Source organism: Nuphar pumila, chromosome 1 (assembly GCF_984573655.1).
Source record: "Nuphar pumila chromosome 1, dmNupPumi1.hap1.1, whole genome shotgun sequence".
NCBI lineage: Eukaryota > Viridiplantae > Streptophyta > Magnoliopsida > Nymphaeales > Nymphaeaceae > Nuphar > Nuphar pumila.
Genome location: NC_143249.1, coordinates 36,385,430 through 36,407,129, shown reverse-complemented (window position 1 = coordinate 36,407,129; position 21,700 = coordinate 36,385,430). Strand labels below are relative to the sequence as shown.

General features: G+C 39.2%; 1 pseudogene across 1 annotated transcript; it reads left to right on the top strand.

The window, feature by feature from the left end:
* Positions 1-616: 616 nt before the first annotated feature.
* Positions 617-3,041, top strand: LOC149848690 (S-adenosylmethionine decarboxylase proenzyme-like; annotated as a pseudogene). The gene is made up of 2 exons (XR_016430369.1): positions 617-1,035; positions 1,299-3,041. The product of XR_016430369.1 is annotated as an S-adenosylmethionine decarboxylase proenzyme-like (transcript).
* The last annotated feature ends 18,659 nt before the right edge of the window (positions 3,042-21,700 follow it).

The following is a 21,700-nucleotide window of genomic DNA, read 5'->3' as shown; positions in this document are numbered from 1 at the left end:
GTCTGACCCGGTTAAGACCGGATCCGGGTCGGACCCGGTTAAGACCGGATCTGGGTTTGAACCGGTTAAGACCGGATCCGGGTCGGACTCGGTAAACGTTGGATCCGGGTCTAACCCGGGGTTAGCCTGATCCGGGTCGGACCCGGTATGGGACTAGATCCGGGTCGGACCCGGTACATACCGAATCCGTGTCTGACCCAGGGTTAACCTTGATCCGGGTCGGACCCGGTATAGACCAGATCCGGGTCGGACCCGGTAGCTTCCGTATCCGGGTCGAACCCGGTTCATACCAAATCCGTTAAAGGAACCCGATATACTCGTGAAATACGAAATGGGGATTTTGAAAAAACCCTATTTTGTATTTCACTCACCGCCGCTGCCGCCTGCCGGCGATCAACACCACCGCCTGCTGGCGATCAACGCCGGCGCCTGCCGGCAACCAATGCCGCCGTCCGCCGGCGACCAACGCCGTCGCTTGATGGCGTTTCTTCTTCGGCGAAATCAGCCATCCGCCGGCCAAAACTAATGCCGCAGAAATCTTTAGAAATCCGGCGACTCAATAGTCGCCGGCGACAGCTCCTGCAGCCTTCTGATGGCGGATGAAGATGAAGACGCCGGCGGGGTCCTCGCCGACAGGAAAAACCTCTCAAAAAACCAGAGGTAAGTTTTTTTTTTATTATTATACTGTCGCCCAACGGCGACAGTCGCCGGTGCCGGCGACAGGCGCCGGTGACCAGCAGCAGGGTCACCCCACGGTGACCTGCGTTTCTGGTCAAAACCGAAGCACACCCCGCGCAGCAGGAAACGGGGTGTGGGCCCATAACCCAATGTTGGGTTCCGGCGAGGATTTCCGGCGAGGCGGCATACCAGACAGCGTCTCTGTATGGCAGTGGTCCTGCATAGCAAACAGAGAACAGAAAAACACGCTAGGCGTACCTGAGGCGGCCATTGAAAGAGCTGTGCGTGCCGGAGAGGAGGATTCTTCAACTTAGCCGGTATGCTGCCACCAAGAGCGCAGGCCTCCGAATGCTACCGGTAAGTCGACCTTTTTCCCCTCTTGTAATTTCTGTATTGCGCTTCTTTTAAAAGGGTTGCTCATGAGACCCTTTTATAAGCCACGAAATGGGAACGGTTGAGTAACCGTTCCCTCTGTTTTTCAGGTTTAACGGAAGGAACACCTCATGTGGGGAAGCGTTACCCACATCGTGGGTAACCACCACCAACCTGGTGGTTTAACCCAACATCACATGTCCCTTGTTTTGTCTTTCTTCTTATGATTGTTCTGTTTGTCTTTGCAGTGCGCGAGGAAGCCATCCTAATATTCCCTAATTCATTCTTTATCAATAGATCAGGACTTTTTTCGTTTTTGTTTCTTTATTCAGTTTAGCATACTGCGTATGTTACTGTAGGAAACTTGTCTTCCTTGGCGTGAACAGATACCCTTTTTCTTTTCCCTTCATCCCCTTCTCTCTTGATTCTCTGCAACACCCACCGGACATAGCATTTGGTCTTGACAACTCATCCCTGCTACTAAAAATGGCTGCCATCGGCTTCGAAGGTTATGAGAAGCGGCTCGAGATCGTTTTCTGTGAGCCATCTGTCTTTGCTGATCCTCAGGGGAAGGGACTCAGGGCCCTCTCTCGTGCTCAGATCGATGAATTCCTCTGTGCAGCTCAATGCACCATAGTGGACAATCTGTCCAACAGGGTCATGGACTCCTACGTACTGTCTGAATCCAGCCTTTTCATCTACCCTTACAAGATCATTATCAAGACCTGCGGGACTACCAAGCTTCTGCGTTCCATTCCTATCATATTGAAGCATGCTAGTGCCCTCTCTCTCTCTCCAGTGTCTGTCAAATACTCCCGCGGGACATTCATCTTCCCAGCAGCTCAGCCTGCTCCCCACACTAGCTTCTCTGAGGAAGTTGTCGTGCTTTGACAGCTACTTTGCCAAGCTGTTCTCAAAGCCTGGGAATGCCTATGTGATCGATGGTGGCAATCTTGCTCGCAACTGGCACGTCTACTGGTCTTCCATTGAATCCATGGCTGTTGTGCCACTGACAATGGAAATGTGCATGACTAGCCTCAGCAGGGAAAGAGCATCTGTGTTTTACAAGAATACTGCAAGCTCGGAAAAGACAATGACAAATGCTTCTGGGATTGCCAACATCCTTCCCCACTTTGAAATCAATGACTTTGAATTCGAGCCTTGCGGGTATTCCATGAATTCAATCAATGGTAACTCTCTGTCTACCATCCATGTCACTCCAGAGGACGGGTTCAGCTATGCTAGCTTTGAGTCTGTTGATGTGGTTGACACCAACAAGGCAGTGGATGCTGTGTAGCTGGAGGCAATGATCGGACGTGTTCTTGATTGCTTTGAGCCAGCAGAATTCTCCGTTGCCATCCACTGTGACTCCAAGAGCCCAATGGCAAAACTGTCTGCAGAGAAGGGGATGATGGGCTACGGGTGCAGCAAGGTGGTGGAGCAGGAACTTGCAGGAACTTGCAGGTGGAGGATGCCTGATATACCAGAGCTTCTCTGCAAAGAAAGAAAGTTGCGCTGCAAAATCCATTCCTAAGAAGTGGATGAATATCTTGGGAGAGGAAGTTTATGGTGGTTATGAAAGCCTACTTGTGGGTCTTCAAGTTGTTGATTCAGAGATACAGGGTCTGGTGGGGCATTGTGGAGCAGAGGAAGGTGGAGAAGAGAAAGAAGAAGGTACCTTGTTAGCCATATCATGCCTGGCCTAGTAAGACGTGATATAGTAGCATTGAGGTTTACTATTATGGTTGGTTCTATCCGTCTTTGGTATTGCATTATCTCTAGTTATTAGGATTATGGAATAAGCTATCTATCTGTCTATGGTATTGCGTTCTCTGGTCCTTAGAATTAAGGAATGAAGCTTAAGCTTGTGGCTAAGCAGAGAAGCACCATTAGAGTAATTGTGGTGTTGTCTGCCTCCTGATTTGTTACGAGTCATCCAGCTTTATAGTTGGTTAAGTGTCTTATCATCCTTGTGTTTGGTTGCTATGTAAACTCCCTTTGCATTTCAATATATGAAATAAGAATGTGTGCTTATTATGGTATATTTTGTTGTGATGTTACAAGATTGAGCGAACAATGTTGTCTACTCTCCCTCTCTCTCTCTCTGATCATATGAGATGTTAATCCGTGGCTGCTGCCAGGGTCACGACATATTGGTTTACATGAGCCTTTGATTCTAATTTTTGGATTCCTTGTCTATTTTTCTCCCATAAGTTGCTATCATGAATCACTGCCATCTGCCATAGTTACATGGATGGAGAAATTGGTGGCTGCGCCCCAAGTTTTGGTGTGCTGGTTTTGTTATCTGAACCTACATCTACGATAGGGACACTCCTCTCTACCTTTTCATTCAATAACAGAAAGATTTATACATAATTCATATTTCTGGCGACCACCAAACTATTTCTGCTAATTACCTTCTTCCTTCTCATATTTGGAATCTGCCTTAACTTTAACTGCCAGAGATTTGATTTGCTGCAGGTTGCCTTGCTGAAGCTTTATCTCTTTAGGGAATTCGATTGGTGAAATCTTCACGTAGGCATGGCTCTCTTATTGTCATTTGTGGCTCGCTCCTGCGTATCCGACTCTGAATATAGACCTGAGAATGAATCTTGTGCCGTTTCACTATTAACATAACCGTGCAATCAAGGGATGGTTAAAAAGACTTAACAAATATGATCTATACGGTTTGTTTGCAAAAAACAGGTTTTGAATCACGTGATCAGGGTGTAAGAAAGACTTTCAAAGGCTTCAAAAATCAATGGTCCACAATGCACCAAAATTTTATGACAAAAAATAATGATTTTTGCTTGGGGAAAGATATGATATAAGGTAAAATTCTTAGTAAATAAACTCTGTTGAACACATCTATGAAGTCAGATTGAGTGAAAGGGAGAGCTTCTGTTCAGTGTACCTCATCCGAGTTTCAAGTTCTGAGAATGGTAATCTCTTGCACTGCAATGATCATGGGGAATGGTTAAATTTTGTTCTAATGATGTTTAATTTGAGACCATTGCTTGCATTGTGGAATAATGAATCTTCCTTCTCATTGGTTTTATCGTCTCAAGCAGCCTTAGTGTGTCGTTGCTATCATTGGCAATTCAGGTGAATGAAGAATAATTTTGATTATTGGAATTACCTTTCAGGTACATTTGAGCCTGCGAGGGATTGCTCATCTGGTAAGTATTACTCGTGTACATCAGCAATTTGTCGGGATGTCACGAGTTTGAAACCCATTGGTGCTGCAAGGACAAAGATGGCCTACTCACCAGTAGGGGTGTCAACGGGTCGGGTTTGGTTCAGACCCAGGTGGAACCAGACTTGGATCAGATTTTTGGGTATAGTATCGGGTCCAGACCCGGGTCTAAGAAACCATACCTGGACCTGATAAGAACTACAACCAGACTTGGACCATACCCAATAAAATAATATTTTTATTATTTTTACATTGAAAATTTGTGGGTCTTAATTGAAACTCAGGTCGGGCACAAGTCTGGTATAAAATTTCACAAACTATACCTGAGTCCATGTATTAAAAAAACCTTCAGATCCGAACCCGAGTCTTAATTGTGTCTTCTTATTTATCACCATACCCTGACCCTATAAGGTTTGGTCCGGGTAAGCCCAACCCGTTGACACCCCTACTCCCAAGTAGGCAGAGTGGACCTCAAAGGTTTTACCAAGCAGAGGCCTGCTGATTTGCAGTCAGTGATGGGGTGTGTTTTCCCTTGGCCCAGCCAAAAAAAAAAAAGATACATTTGAGGAACAAATTCACACATTTCTGTATATTATCCAAGCTTTAGTTTACTATATGCAATAATGCTTGAATAAGTCTATCTCATTATCCAAGTCTCAAATGGGAAAACTGATTTAACAAAAAAAGAAAGAGTATTAGCTTAATTGATTTGTGATGAAACTTGATCGATTTGGTTGGTATTCACATTTTCTATTTTGGCAATGCCTTAATTTTTCGAATTGATCCAGTTAGGTTGTAATAGCATAATTAGTGGGCAATGAAGCTAACCTTCACTTGGGTGGACTCATAAATGCATATCGTTTGAGGTTTAACCAGTGTAGTTTATTCTTTAATCTTTGATGTTTGGGTGCTCTAGGAAAGTTGGTACAGTAAGTTGCAATTTTTCTTAGTGGCAGACAGAAGAATAGTTTGTTTTTTATTAGATAAACAAGCTGGGGTTAGGCTGATATACCACGTAATTGCTACTCTTAGATACCCAGAAGCAATGAATATTAAACTGACGCATCAGGTTGAAAATATCACCATTATTGATACAGGAGATAAATCTTCAGGTGCTGCCTGCACAGTGGATATTGTTAGAAATTTGAAGCTTTTTCTACGATGTTTGGAAGAGCGCATCAAAAATGCTTTATTAAAAGCGACAGTTTGCCTCACTGGGGTTGAACCTGGGTGCAGTGGGATAGTGATCAACCTCGCTTCCGGATCACAGGAAGAATCAAACTCATGATTCTTGGTCATCATGATTTCTCACTAACAAACTGGGCGACCCCACAGGGTTAGGAATGCAAACGGATCATCAGATTAGGATCACTAAATACATGGGAGAGTCTGAACAGCCAAAAATCACAAAACCCCAATACTGGATATCCGATCCGACCCATTTGCTTCCCTACACAGGGGCGTGATGCCATGTACAAAAGGCAAAAATTTAAATCAAACGAGTAGGAACAAATAAAAGTCCTATGGTCGGCCATCATTGAAAGTCGTAACTATATATCATAGACTATGTAATTGGGACACCTGCATCAATGTCGTAACTATATTGGTACAAGTTACTGATGAGTTCAGATCGACTGAGTGTTGAACTTAAACTTGGCCTATTGTATCCATCTTATGATCCACTTTGCAGTCTACGCTGGATATCAAAAGTATGATCTACTCTGAACTATACTTATTCATTATTTATTAGTTAACCACCTCTTTGACATGCTTTAAACTCTTAGTTGTAATCAAGAGTATACAACTTTTTTTTGATTGGCAAGTGTGTAAAACTTCATATATAGAGCATTCTATAAAATTTAATGTAATTGCAATTTTGCATGTGTATACGTGTATATATAAAATTGAATGTAATTGCAAATTTGCATGTGTGTGTGTGTGCATGCATATACGTGTATATCACACACCCACATAATCTTTTTTGGAAATTTGTATTTTGTACCCTTACTTTTTAGCCGCGTATGTGACATTGATCCGATCTTACTCATTATATCAGGTGAGACAGTGCACCAAACAAGCATTAAATTAGCTAAGACAATCACATGAAATGTAATATAATTTTGTGGGGTACCCCCTAGACTTCTTTTGATTTTAGCATTTGTGAAGATATCTGAGTTCATGAAAATGAAAAGAAAAAAAAAAGAAAAAAATCAACATATTCTTTTTTTGAAAGAAAAATATTCAGGTTTTATTTATAGGAAGAATTATAGCACATGTACCAACGGGGCTCTGCTTGTCTGGTAGGAGCAGTTAGTGCACGTCACCTTGTGTTGGGACGTTGCAAGTTCAAACCCCATGGTATGGTTGTATAAGTGGTAAGGGTCTGCCTAACCCTAGCTTTTCCTGCCAAAAAAAAAAAAGAATTATAGCACATGTAGAAGAAGTAATGAGAGAGAAAAAACATCCTCATCCTCCAACAAACCATCACACTTGAAGTGAGATGTGCACAATATTCTGAATAAGCTATGAACCTTTCCCAGGCCACTTTAAGGATAACAAAGCTTGGAGTTCTTATCTTATACGGTTTCCCTACATCACCGAAGCAGGTTATATGTTCCCCCCCGAACAGGGCATCTCATGCTCGGGGGTCCCAAAAAGCACCACGTATTTAAGCCTGTGTGTCTCGTATCCCCATGTTTGTCAGCATTAATTAGCATTGGAGTTTGATGCGATTGCAAAGACTTAAGTACCCTCTCCTCCATTGGTGCAAAAAAAAAATAGCGATTCTAGAAAATGAGTGATTGTAAAGACTTAAGTGCCCCGAAGATGATTATTTAAGACCCAGTCTCTACACTGCAGAATTATCCGAGAAAGAAATCTCTCCTGGAGGAGGCCATGAACATCAACCCTCTCACTCTCTCTCTCCCTTCTCTTTCTGCTTCTGTACACATCTAGCAGAAGATCCTACATTGCTCCATCAAGCACTGACTGACCTGCACATTGACAGTTGTGGAGCCTGATTCAGAGTTTTTACCCTTACAGGAGGAGGGTTTGGGGGCTCCTCCCAGTGTGACCCTCTCACTCTCTCTCTCCCTTCTCTTTCTGCTTTTGTGCATATCTAGCAGAAGATCCTATATTGCTCCATCAAGCACCGATTGACCTGCATATTGACTGTTATGGAACCTGATTCAGAGTTTTTACCCTTACAGGAGGAGGGTTTGGGGGATCCTCCCAGCGTGACCCTCTCACTCTCTCTCTCCCTTCTCTTTCTGCTTCTATGCATATCCAGCAGAAGATCCTACATTGCTCCATCAAGCACCGACTGACCTGCACATTGACTGTTGTGGAGCCTGATTCAGAGTTTTTGCCCTTACAAGAGGAGGGTTTGGGGTCTCCTCCCAGCGTGGGTAACATCATTCAACTTGAAGAGTTATGAAGCCTGATTCAAAGTTTTTACCCTTACAGAAGGGGGGTCTGAGGGCTCCTCCTAGCGTGGGTAGCATCATTCAACTTGATGAGTTGTGGAGCTTGATTCAGAATTTTTCCCTTATAGGAGGAGGGTTTGGGGGCTCCTCCCAGCGTGAATAGCATCGTTCAACTTGATTCGTTGTGGAGCCTGATTCAGAGTTTTTGCCCTTACAGGAGGGGGGTTTGGGGGCTCCTCCCAACGTTGGTAGCATCGTTCAACTTGATTTGTTATGGAGCTCGATTTAGAGTTTTTGCCCTTACAAAAAGGTGGTCCGGGGGCTCCCCAAAAAATTATACAAGGACCCACTCCGGGGGGAGCCCCCGGACCCCCACTCTTGTAAGGGCAAAAACTCTAAATCAGGCTCCACAACAAATCAAGTTAAATGATGCTACAGTCAGTGTGCAGGTCAGTCGGTGTTTGATGGAGCAATGTAGGATCGTCTGCTCGATGTGCACAGAAGTAGAAAGAGAAGGGAGAGAAAGTGAGAAGGTTGATGTTCATGGCCTTTTCCAGGGGGAACTCTTTGCCTCTCTTGATTTCTTCTCTAGAGAGAGAGAGGGTTTTACAATATTTTATGAAGAAGGAAGAAGAAGAAGATGATGATGATGGAAAGTTCAAACAGACATTTTTGATGGCTCAGGTTCGTTTCACCGGATGACCATCGAATCGCCGAATCACCATCGGATCGTCGGCTCACCATCGTTTCGCTGTGTAGACTTTAAAGAGTCAACATCATCCTTGACTTCTTGAATGGAGGACATGTTTGTCCTTTTTTTAAACGGTTAGTTTTTTCTTTTTTGAATAAAGGACATTTTTGCCATTTTCTCAAACCGTCATTTTATGAAAAAAATAGCAAGAAAGGGTACTTAAGTCTTTGCAACCACAACAAACTCCAATTCTAAGCGATGTCAACATACACGGTAATACGAGCCCCATGTGCTTGTACATGTGGTGCTCATTCAAATCCCCGAACACAGACGTGGGATTTAGTGAATCATTGGGGGAGAACATACACCACCCTCTCCTACATCACAAATTTGTACCCATTCCTAAAAATTCTATTGTTTCTTTCATTTCAAATGCATTGCCACATGATAAGCAACCAACACCACCAAACGAAGGCCCATTTCTTATCAAATTTCTGCATGTGTCTAGCGATCAGTTCTCTTAAACTTTGCAGGTTATATATGTTGCACACCGGAGAATGATTGCCATGTATCTTTGAAAAGCTGCTGCATAAAATTGCATTCCTAAAATAGATATCTCGCACGTTCACAAAAGCGGCATCTACTAGGGAAGTAGATGTTAAGGTTTGGCTCAAGACTATCCAAGGTTTCCTACACATTTTCTTACATTTACCTAAGTTAGAGGGTATTTATGCTTTCCTATGAGTTTAGTCTCACATTAAAAGTTGTGAGGACTTCTCTTGACCTTATATAGAGGGGCCCTTATATTCAAGGCCTTAAGGGGCTTGGATCTTGGGCTTCTTAAATAAACTTTAAAACTTTGATCTTTAGATCTTGGATCTTGAACTTTGGATTTAGATTCAGTTCTTGAAACTTAGATTTAGATTTAAATTCGAATAGGATTTCAGGCACAGTCTAGTCTAGTTTGACCTTTCTTTTTAATACTTGAGATAAATTTAATCTTCAAGACTAAAACCTTTAATGGACTTTCACCTGGTCTTAATTCATTGGATTCATTTTTGGACCTTGACCAAAACCTGCCCAACATCCACTGCATGGGCATTTATGGTGAAATGGTCTATGAGCTGCCCTTCTCCTTTGATTGTTGACATGTCTAGACGATCTTAACCTTAGGAGGGTCATTCTAGACATGGACAAATTTTCAGCCTCTTCTTGGCTAGCCGTTTGGGCTTTTATAGATGACCGTTTGACCATCCCAAACCTATTATTGCTGATTGTTTGAGTGCATTGAAGGCTCTTTATGAGCGGTTGGAGTCTATATAAACCACAACCCTCCCCCATTCTTACTCACCACTTAAGGTTCTCTCTCTCCCTAGCTTCCATCTCTCTTTTTTCTTAGTGCTTAGACCTTGACTTAGTCAAGGCTTTGCCTAAGTCAATGGAAATACAGTTACCCTCGTTAAGAGTAGCAATTCAAGAGAAACTTACTAATGAAGAAAATGCTAAGTTGCGCTTAGGGAAGCTAGAAGCCCTAAATGAAAGAAGGCTAAAAGTACAACAAAAACTGGAGATCCACCAATCACACATGACTAACGTAATAAAACTCGGATGGCCAGTGGTGACTTGTCCTTTCTATATGCTCGCTAATCTTCTTCTTCCTTACACTCGAGAAGTTGTACATCCTTTTAGTGATTGATGAAAAAATGTGTGTCTCGTCTTCTTGATTCTTTTTTTCTTGTTTTGCATTTGTCCCTTAGCGATTCGACAAGTTTTGCATCCTATCATGAACTTCTCAACATCTTATCTCATCCCTGGCCAAGCTAGTGGTCATCAGCTCAACTGTTTTATCTCGTTCAACATGACCACCCCATGGAGCCCTCCCTCTCTGTGGCTGTGTAATGCTTTCTTTCTGGTCCCTCGCTCATGCCTGACCCACCTAGCCTGGTTGTTCGATAGGGCTGCTTGACACCAGAATCTCTTATCTCAGTAAGCTTACGATGAAAACTAATAAACTAAAAGATTAAAACCCAAAATTATAAAACTATGATTCTGACTCTTTTTAAGTGCACTCAGCTCATATCGTATGATGCAGGTCATATTGTACTGTATCGTATGATACAAATATTATAGTAGCCGTATCATGATACATGCGTATATCATATTATTTTCCTTTATAGTAATGATATGTATCGTACCTCATCATATAATTCATGCAACCTTGATCAAAATTGCCTCTTTGCTTTCGAATATTTAATTTCAAATCAACAAGTATTTAATTTCAACTAACAACAAAAGACACCCTTTGCCGAAAAGGAAAACTCTATCTTCACTTATCAAAGCACCAAGTATATAAGCATTCTAGCTTTCCCTTTTTAAAATGTTTTAAAAGGATTTCTTGCTACTTCATAGTTTTGAGCATTTTTTGACAGCTAGCACAATGTATTGCCCATCAAAGTTCCCATTAAAAGCAAGCATAATTTAAATTAAAAAACTTTAGGTTCATCCATTGAACAAGTAGGCAAAAGTTTCTATACTAATGCTAAATATTTTATTCTTCTAAATAAGCATTGCACGTGCAGAGTGCATAAATCGAATAACAATCCCACTTTTGGCATGAGCTTATTATTAGCATATACCATTGGTATTTGTATTTATAGTTGGGCAAAGAAGCACTACAAAGTTTGCATGGTTGAATTTTGGCATGAGATCCAGATATGATCATAAGGTCTTACAAGAGGAACCCCAAGAGTCATTATATGGTGAACTCATTAAGGATTATAATGGAGCCTATAAAGTAAAATTAATATAAATATTGATTCCCTCCCTCCTTCTCATAAAGCTCTTTTTGGCATCTAAATAGGGGAAGGAGAGCCCAATGTTGTGAAGGAGGTGATTGAAAACTAACCATCATGTGTCAGGGTCCATCTAATCTCATCATGGAGATTTGACAAAGAAAACAAACCTAGGTTTGAATTAAGTCTAATCTACTTTTGTAGTGCCACCTCTGAGGGATTCCTCCTTAAAACCACATTCCAAACCAAAGAATTAAAAGAACCAAAATACTTGACCTTGTCAAATTTGCAATGAGCTACATTATATAAATTTGAAAATTCATCTCGAAAAGAATACTCATCCCACCATCTATATTGCCAAAATAAAGCATGTGAGCCATCACCAACACGAATTTTAATGAATTGACAAAAGAGGTCAATGACCAATATCCACTCCTTCCAAATTTCTGAACCAATATGCCACTTGTAACTCTTCTACCAATTCCAAAGCTACTCCCTCAAGCTAAATTTCTTCGAGAAAATAAAAAGGGTACCCTCTCTTTTATAATTAAGCCATACCCATTTAGCAAGTAAGACCAAATTGAAAGAGTTGATATCACGAATACCCAATCTCCCAAACTCTAATGGTTTGGAGATGTCTTTTCAACTTAACAAAGTCGTTGCACTACTTTCTAAGTTCCCCCTCTAAATGAATCTTTGAAAAATCTTGATCAATCTATTCTTTAATTTTTTGGGTATCTTAAAGATTTGAATAAAATGGATAATCATGGTAGATATATTGAACTTCACCAAGGAACAACTGGGTTGATTTGAGTCTAGTTTTGTAATTCTATTCTTCATGAAATAGGTCAGAAAATTTGACTAAACCATCTGATTCGAGTTCGAGTCTTAGACTGAGTATGATTGAAACTGCACTAGTTAATGAATTAGAGTATAAATAGGTTGAGTTAACAAAGTCATTTTTCACTAGATTTTTACAAATTAGACATGAGCCCAACCCATTTTAATTTGCACTACAAAATAAAAAGGTATTAGATACAAACTTTTAAGTATGACTATTGAAAACATAGTTAAAAGTAGTTATTAATTATGATTTTTTCAAAAGACCTTTGCTAATAATGAGTAGTAGAACTTTTAGCTACATTGATAACACTCTTGATACTACTTGTAGTTAAAAACTAAAGAGCTGTAATTAATCCTGCCAAACTTTTAACTATCGCCCTTTGAAATATTATTCCCGCCAATTTTTGGCGGGACTAAAGAATTTTTTTTTCTAATTTCTCCCTTTCCTCCCGAACCCTGACCTCTCCCTCTCCTCTTCCATCGCCCACACCTCTAATTCCTCCCTAGTTGAACCTTGTGCCAGCGAAAGCGGTCATAGAGGAAACAAAGAAGAGAGAGAGAGAGAGAGGGGGAAGGAGGAGACAATCTCTCGTCAATGCGGTGATGAGTAATGATTGCCGAAAGGTACAACTCAAAAAAACTAGGATCTCTTGAACTTTATTCACCTACTTCTGCTCATTTGAGGAGTTCTTTGTGCATCTCTCTCCCTTTCTCATTTCTGGTCGTTAGTTTGGGCTATCACAAAGCCCTAGCTCCAATCCTTTAGGGTTTTGTTTCTCTCACAAATAGAACAACTTGTCGGTGTGGGAATCTGCATTGGTTCCGCTCTGAAAAAGGTTATGTGAAATTTTTTTGGTGTTGTTGGATCTAGGGTTTTGTTTCCCCTTCTTGTTTGGGCGTTATGAGCGATTAGGGTGCCCGAGGGGTCGTTCTGCGCATCGGGTGGTGGTTTGGGTTGATTCTAGGGTTCAAAGGTTGAAGATTGGGAGGAATTTTATCGTGAGGGTGATTTTAGGGTTTGGTGTTGAGTTTGGGGTTTAAGGGTTTTTCTTTCATTTTCCCACGTTTGATGGTTCGGTATCTTCTTCTGAGTGTCGAATTTTATGATATTTTGCATCATATCTTGCAAATGACACATGTAGATAACTTTTGGTTGCACCATCTAATTTCTAATTACTCAAGATATTCAGGTAATACATAATGAGTTCATTTGTGAATCATCTTTTACACCATATTCTACAGGTGCGGTAACTACAATGAAGACTGCCAGTTGCATCTTCTAGATTCTAGTTTTTTCGTTGCTCTTTCATCATGGTACAATGCTTATTCTACTTCTGGCATCTGATTGGTAGTTTTGCCTGGATAACCTCCTAGATGGGTCAATATTTGTTTTCTGATGATTACTACACGATTTTTGTTTGATCCTAGTCTCTAAATAAAAATAATTTGTGCAAGTGCAATCACCAAAACTCATATCCTGAAGGGTTCTTTGGTACACATCACCAAAACCTCTACGGGTCTCTTATATCCCGTTGTTTCCATATAGTCTTAAGGATATGATTGTTGTTCATACATGTGGTATCTCTGATGTCATGAAGAAAGGAGCAACATGGTTAATGAATTTTGTTATGTTCCACATAATGACAAAATGTATATAAAAATATGAATGGAGCAATTGCCAATTTGCCATGGTGCAGCCACACATGCTTATTATGTCATAACACAGATCTGGATGTTGGATCCTGGTATGAATCCAGTGTGGCCAAATGGGTCTCACATGAAATCCAATAACCCACTTAGTGGGCCATTGAGATATGAACCACCAGGATAATGGTGGGGCCCATTACACATTGGATTTTCAGCATGTTTGGGAATCCAATGAGACAGTTAAGGCTGGATAACAGCTACCCAGAGGAGGTTAAATTTTTCAGCCCTTGCCTCTGCAGATAATTGAAAGAGCTCTCGATAAGCCTATCGAGGATCTCCCCTGAAGTAGACCATTAATCAACTTCACACTCCTCTTCTCCTCAAGTCTTTTCAACGCATACCTCGATCCAAGATCTATTAGTGGTATGAAAGCCAGGTTTCCTTTTTTTTTAGGTGTGTGCAATGGTGCTCATTAGTTTGACAATGCTTTTGCTTATAGCGTTTGACGATCCATTTCACATCTTAGCTGTTGTTGATGACCTGACGTCGAGTTCTAGCCCTTGTAACCACCAACAATGATATGATTCTTCTCAAATGGCCTAGACCTTGCCTAGGCTAATGGTTGAACTTTTTGCAATAGTATTTTTAAAAGATATTTTTCAATAAAACATTTGGAAAATCGTCAACCAAAAATATAAAAACTGACTTTCCATGAATGTGGCAAGTACGGGTCGAATCCTCAGGGAACAAAAGAATATTCATAATTATCTCAAAAAATTTCACTTTATTAATATAACAAATGTTTATAATTAATCAAAACAACTACAATTAAGTTACACACTAATGAACAATGAAAAATTAACTAAAACACTCTAAATTCAGCTGTTCAAGCCTTCTCCAGATCGTAGGGGCATTTTTGTCATTTCATTAGTTCAAACCTTCTCATGCTTAATGAGATTACCCTTTAACCTGTAGCTGCTTGTCAACCTAAAACACAGAAAATAATAAGTCAGTGCACAATTATGACAATTAAATCTAAAAATTACACTAAAACTAATTCTGAAATTAATTACTAAATATAAATTGCAATTAAACTAAAAATAAACTAAAATGCAATATCTAATCCAACTAATTAATTATATTAAATATAATTACACTAACTACTGTACATACACTAACTAATATGCAGAAAAATAAAAAAACTATTGAAAACTAATTAATTAACAAAAAGACTATTTTGCCCTCAATATAGTGCAAAATTGAATTCTGACAGGTTTTCGAAAACAATGAGTTTGAATGCCCAAACGAAGTCCAAATCAAATGATTTTTATTTTTTTGGATTTCTGACAGATTTAGGAATATTTCAGATTTTATAGAACTCAAAAATTAATCTGGGAGATCCGGATACAAGCATTTCAAAACTGATAGAAAATTGGAAACAGACCTGTCCCGAAATTTGAAATCTTGAAAAACCAGATTTTGAAAAATGCTTAAAAATCAGACCAAATCAACTCCAATTGAGTTGATTTTTTAGTAAGTTGACAGTTAACACACCAATAAAGAGAATAAAATAAAATTTTCAGAAAAACTCAGAAAAAATGTTCATAGAATAATGAGTATAAAATGCGGCAAAATTTGGTTTTGAAATTCAGTGCACTATTCACTTTCAGTAATTCAATTCATGCACTATTTATTTTAGGAACATGCAAAAACAGATATACAGACCTAAGACTAAACTAAATATCATCAAATAGAATCAATTAAACTAACTAAGCGAACATAACAATAAATTAAACAAATTGATTCTAAATCAATCTAAATTACACATGATTGCTAAAATAACTTAACTAAAACACCACTAAGAGTTAGAATATTCAAACTAATGAACTTAACTAACCTAATACAATTAACTTAATATAAACTAACTACTTAACTCAAAAAAGAAGATTGCATTTAAAACTAACTTTAAATTAAAGTTAAAAACTAACTTAACCTAACTAGGGTTAATTGACTTAATTTGGGTCAAAGGGGGCAATTTTAGATTTGATTTAAAGTTGGATGTTCATGCCCCCTAGGGGATCCCACTATAGTTAAACACTCTAAACAAAGTTGAAACTTACCTAACTTAAACATTCAAATGAAATATATCAACTATCCTCAAGATTTAAGACAAGAAACTTACCTTATACTTCATAAAGAATTTAAATACATTACCTAATTTATCTTGCTACACGATTTTTACTAACACCTAATTGCTAGACCCTAACAAGCAAGTAAAATCTGGAAAATTTGCTAAGCAATTCAAAATGAGTAAATTAGCCTATGAGAAAATGAAAACTACTTTAAGACTAAGGAAGACAAGCAATGAACTTACTTAAAAGATACCACACGATTTCTCAAAAATCTAGCTAAAAGACAAATATTGCTTAGGATGACATAAACAAATCCTATGCTATCTTACCAAAAACTACATTTACCAAACTTAGTACCAAGACTCAAAGATTAAAAATCTAACTTACATAAGGACTGAATAAAGAAATCAAGTGCTACCTAAAATAGAATTCACAATTTTTAAAACCTAATGCAAAGTCAAAATATACTAAAAATTACATGCAAAAATTACTCATTCTAACCTACTAAAGATTCATATTTACTAAAATTACCAAGGATTCAACATATAGGAATCAACCTCTCACCTTAAAATATACTCTTTACTTAAACTACACGCCACATTCAAAGACCTACCTAAATTAGCCACACGATTTAGACTTTTGACTTAATCCTTGGACCCCACTTAAAAGTTAAACAAATAAAATTTGTAATTGATATTCAGAAATTCAAAATAATCCAGCCTAAGACAAAAGAATAGAAACTAGTTAAAGCCAACAAGAAGAAATACACTTTACTTACATAGATCAGCACCATAGACAATTTCTAAAAAAAAAGACTAAAAAAATTCAAAACTTACTAAGTGACAATGAAAAGATCCTAAGACTAATTCAATCATTCTACTGCTAGAAAATACGGACCTGACCTTCCTTAACCTATCCTAATATTATTAAAGAAACTATCAATGAATGTCATTAAAATAAAATAATAAAAATGAAGAAAACTATGCTACACAAGCTTTGACAATAACAATTATACTCATTAATATACTAATACATCTAATTACTTTAGGTCAACTAAATTATCTATTTCTAAGACTAACTTACCAATGAAAATCAGACTTAATTAAATTAGGAATGACTTCTATGTTTAATGGCCGAATTACTCTAATTTAATCTAGAACCAACACCCTAACTGATTAATCTTAACAACTTGGCTGCTCGACAAATGGAAAACTATCATACCCAACATCGTAACTAGGTTACTTCGGATTATGCAACCACCAAATAAACTCTGTACCTACATGACTCTACTATTAAAAACGAGATTTGATAAATAAAATCAACTTAACTATAGATATAAACATTAATGCTAACCTAATGACATGCCTAACCACATTAACTCTAACCAGCGACTAAAAGAAAAATTACAACATTAATCAAACCAGCAAAAGCTAGATCCGACCAAACCTATTAAAACTAAAAATGCAGAATACAATAATTTAATAAAAAGATTACACTAATCACCTAATATACACTGTGTACATGATCAATCGGTTTAGCCAATTTTTATTTTAAAGATGAAATATTTGATGCAATCGACTAATTCATGATTCACAAGCCAAACCGATTCTTGTATGCAAGAACCCGATCAGGAAGGGTTGTTCAGATGCATAATAAACCATATTAGGACTGACATGACACCCTAAAAAGACTGACCCACGACTGGACAAACAACTCGACACACACAGGGTGACTCGATCTAGCCTAGAAGAAAGGGGTGAGAGAACAAACCTCAAAGGGACATCCAACGATAGAAGGGGGAGGAAGAATGGTCAGTGGAGTTGGAGTAGACGCCCAACACACTCCTTGATGGTCTGTGACAGTCCCTTTGCTGTTGCACTCATCCTGAAGCTGATTGAGAGAAGGTTGGAGAAGAGACGGAGAAAGCTGCAATGGGGAAAGAGCGCAACCACTCCGCGGTGATGTAGACGACACACCACCGAGGATAGGCTCACCTCCGATTTGCAACCCTGCAAAAAGAACACACAGCACACCAAATAAAGGATATAAAATAGTATGGAGAAAAGAAAAGGAAGAAGGAGAAGGAAAAAAGGATGAGAAGAAAACTAAAAGGGGGAAAAGGTGAGAGAATGGAAGGGGGAGAGAGAAGGGAGTAAGGGGCGATTTTTCCAGATCCAAAAATAGTCCAGCCCTCTTTTTCTAAACCTTTTATACCTCTCTAATTATTCCTAATTCGAAAAGCTACCTCCAATAAAATTTAATTTTATTAAAACTCTAAATTCTTTATTATTTGCAAGCGACTACCTAGATGCTTTATAATCAGGGGGTTTTCAACAAATGTTTATCTTTTGGACCATGGATCATGTCTGGATTGGATTATAGTCATTTAAGAACTGACCTATGATTCAAAAGTACTTGTGGGTCGGATATGAAACCGATTTTCTTTGAAAACTTCTCCAGAACCATGAAAATGCATTATCTCACTAATTTTAACTTTGATTCGAGTGAAATTTGAACCGTAACTCCTTTGCACTCAAATGCATCTATCTATGGGTTCTTAGCCTATAACTTACGCTGAAATACATGAATAATATATGAAAATGATGTGCATTTCATGCATCATCAGCTAACTTGGACAGGTCTGTCGGTTTCTTGTCACTTGTCGTAGCCTTCAAGCAGGTGGTGCTCTACCTTGGCGACAGGCTAACCACTTTGTCCTACTACTTTGTGCTAAACGGATGAATGAAGGCATTGATCGAAGTCGAGGAGGTGAGAAGTAAGCCCTTAGAGAAGATGGCCTTGACCTGCACGACGTGCTCCCTAACCGTGGCATCACCCATCAGCTTTCCCACCCCTTTCACCATGTCCTACTTGTTCACATCTTAGCTGCAGGCAGACCAGATCGCGAAGCCCACCCTGAGGTGGTTTGCCCCCCAGGATGGTGGTCTAGTGCTGGTTCCCGCGAATGGCCCATGCCAGTACCGACACCCCATGGATGAGCGACTCCAGCGTCGAGTTCCACCCGTAGTGGGACAAGAACCCACCAGTCGACCGATGGCTCAGGATCAAAAGCTGCGGAGCCCAGCCGTGTATCACCAACCCCCTCCCTTCCACCCGCTTCTCGAACCCCTCCGACACCAAGACACAAATTGTCACCCATTGGCGGCGACGGCAGGCCGTCGAATGGAGAGCCCCTTCTCACGTTAGCTTGGATCACCCAAACGAACGAATTCCCTGACTCCTTCAGGCCAACGACCAGGGTTGTGCGATGCCCAATAGCTTGGATTCAAAGTTCTGTTAACGATGTGGTTTCAATGACAACACTTGCCATCCACCCCTGTTTGCTGTACCAAGTAGACCGACAAAGGTTGTAACTATGTTGGATAAAGGATGGACCCGATACAAGCCAAAGTACGTCAAAAAGGGAAAGAGGCGGTAGACAAATAGGCTTATTTAGGGGCACGCTTCAGGGAATTGGAGGCTTCTCATAGAAGAATTTTAGATGAAGGAAGCTTTGTTGTTGTCTGCATCATCCTACTCTCCATCCTCTGTTGCGAGTTCTTGAAGTGGAAGAGGAGGAAAAAGAGCTACTGATCATCAATGTCGAACCACTCGAATCTCGTACTCGCACCTCCGTCTTGCCACCACCTCCTTGTCGGATAACAAGCTCAGCCAGGGCGGCTTTGGATTCGTTTACCGTGGTGGGCTCGACTCCGACCAACACATCGTCGTGAAGAGCATGGACACCAAGGACGAGCTCTTGACTACCGAAAAGCTCGCCACCTCTGATCGTGTGGTTGACCTTTAGATCTCCGCAAAGATCACCCTTTTTAGCTTCCACCTCAACAACACTGACGAGTTCAACGTCTACTCAGGCAGACTCCTCCTCAAGGGCGATTGTAGGCTCTTCGACCTCTAGCCGAAAGATGGTAGAGAACCTCCATTTATATGAGGTAGTTGCGCCGGTCGGGCGGTTTCCATTTTTCACAGCAATGGCTACGTCCATCGCCCCCCATTCCATATTCTATCTCCCCTTCCTGTAAAAAGGGGGAAACCCTAATGGGGGCTCCTTTTACGGGTGAAAAAAAGGTTTTGTATAGGGGCGTAGCTGGTGCCCCCTTCCTGTTCACCTTTTCAAGAAGGAAACCCTAAGGCAACTTTAAAAGGGATTTTTTTCTTTTGGGGCAGGGAGAGCCGACACAACATGACCCGGGATGTGTTGAGGTCCCTAATTCTGAACCGATCAAACCACCCCAAACTGATACATGCTGATAAGATCTCCGGTGAGATGGGAGCGGATCAGTAGCCTTCTGCTCGGGCTCAAATGATCAATCAGTACCCGAACCATTTTTTTTTTGTGCTTATCAAGATTTTTTTTTTGTGTTAATTTCCTTTTAAGGAACCAGTTCAATTTAAAGAACTGATTTAGTTATTCTTTACTCAGTAGGTTCATAAAGTATTTTGATATTACTTTTTGAAACCTCTATTATTTTTTAGAATAGAGGCTCTAGTTTTTGGAAATTCCAAAAATAGACCTATCTTTTGGTTAATATCCGAGACAAGGACGTGTTTTCTGATACTATAGAAAACCTCTTGGAGTTTTCTGTTTAACTTAGAGTATTTTGAATATTATGTTCTGGATTATTGATTTTACTCAAAAATGTTTTTGACTTTTCTAATTTTGCAAAAAAATGGTTCTGGTTAGCTGGAATACCTCAGACAGGTTTGGATCTGGACTGGAAAAATCTATTCAGGTAGCTTCTTATAAACTTGGTTGGATCCAGTAAAATTTTTGGACCCAATTATTATTTGGTTTATATCTTTATATTGATATTTTTGGATCCAGAAATATTATGTATATATATGCTTTTATTATATGCATTAATATTGTGTTCATATTAATATCTAGATCCGGTAAGGTTTGATCCAATTTTTTTTATATAGATCAAGTTTATTTGTAAGATCTATTAAATATAATGTTTGGGTTAAGATTGGATCTGATCGGTATTAAATCAAATGTTTGGATCTAGTAAGGTGTTATAGACCTAGTTGGATCCAATAATGCAATACTAGGTCTGATTGAATATGCATGGATCTAGATAATTCAAATTAATTGGGTATAGATCCAGTTGAACTAGTTCTGGATCCAAACAATGTTATTGGATCTTATTGAACTTGAACAGATCTAGTATTGGGTACAAATGCTCAGATATAGGATATAGATCTAGTTTGATCCAGATTGGATCCGGTTGACTGATATGCCTGGATATGAGATATGGATTTAGATTTGATCCAAGATTATGATTGATTCAGATAAGTGTTGTGCCCAAATATGCGAAATGGATCCAGAATTAATCCAGAGACATATATATATATATATATATATATATATATATTTGGATCTAGATTTGATCCAAGTTTATGTTAAATCTAGACAGTATCAGGCCAGATATTTAGATCTAATAATGACACATATTTTGCATGGATCTAGGATTGACATGCTTAGATCCAAATAAGTAGAATACTGGATATTTAATATGGATCCATTTGTATCTATAATATATGGTTTTAGATATAGATTTGGATTATGGTCAAATCTTGTAAGATCCATTGTTTTATGGAGATCCATTTTAATATAAATAATGTTGGACTTGATAGATAATATCTCAAGTCGGTTTTGGATATGGACTCCTTCAAATCTAAAAAATTTAAATATATATAGATCTAGTAATGGATTTAAACTTAAATGTTCAAACTTGTGATTTGATTAAAACCTTGTAATTGACTTATTATATTTGGCATATCCAAGTGACAATGAGATAACTCTCATTGGATATGGTTCTGGTGTATATCTAAATTGGATTTGGATATAGAGATTTATACTTAAATTCATGATGGAAAAAACAACCTAGTTTACGAATAAC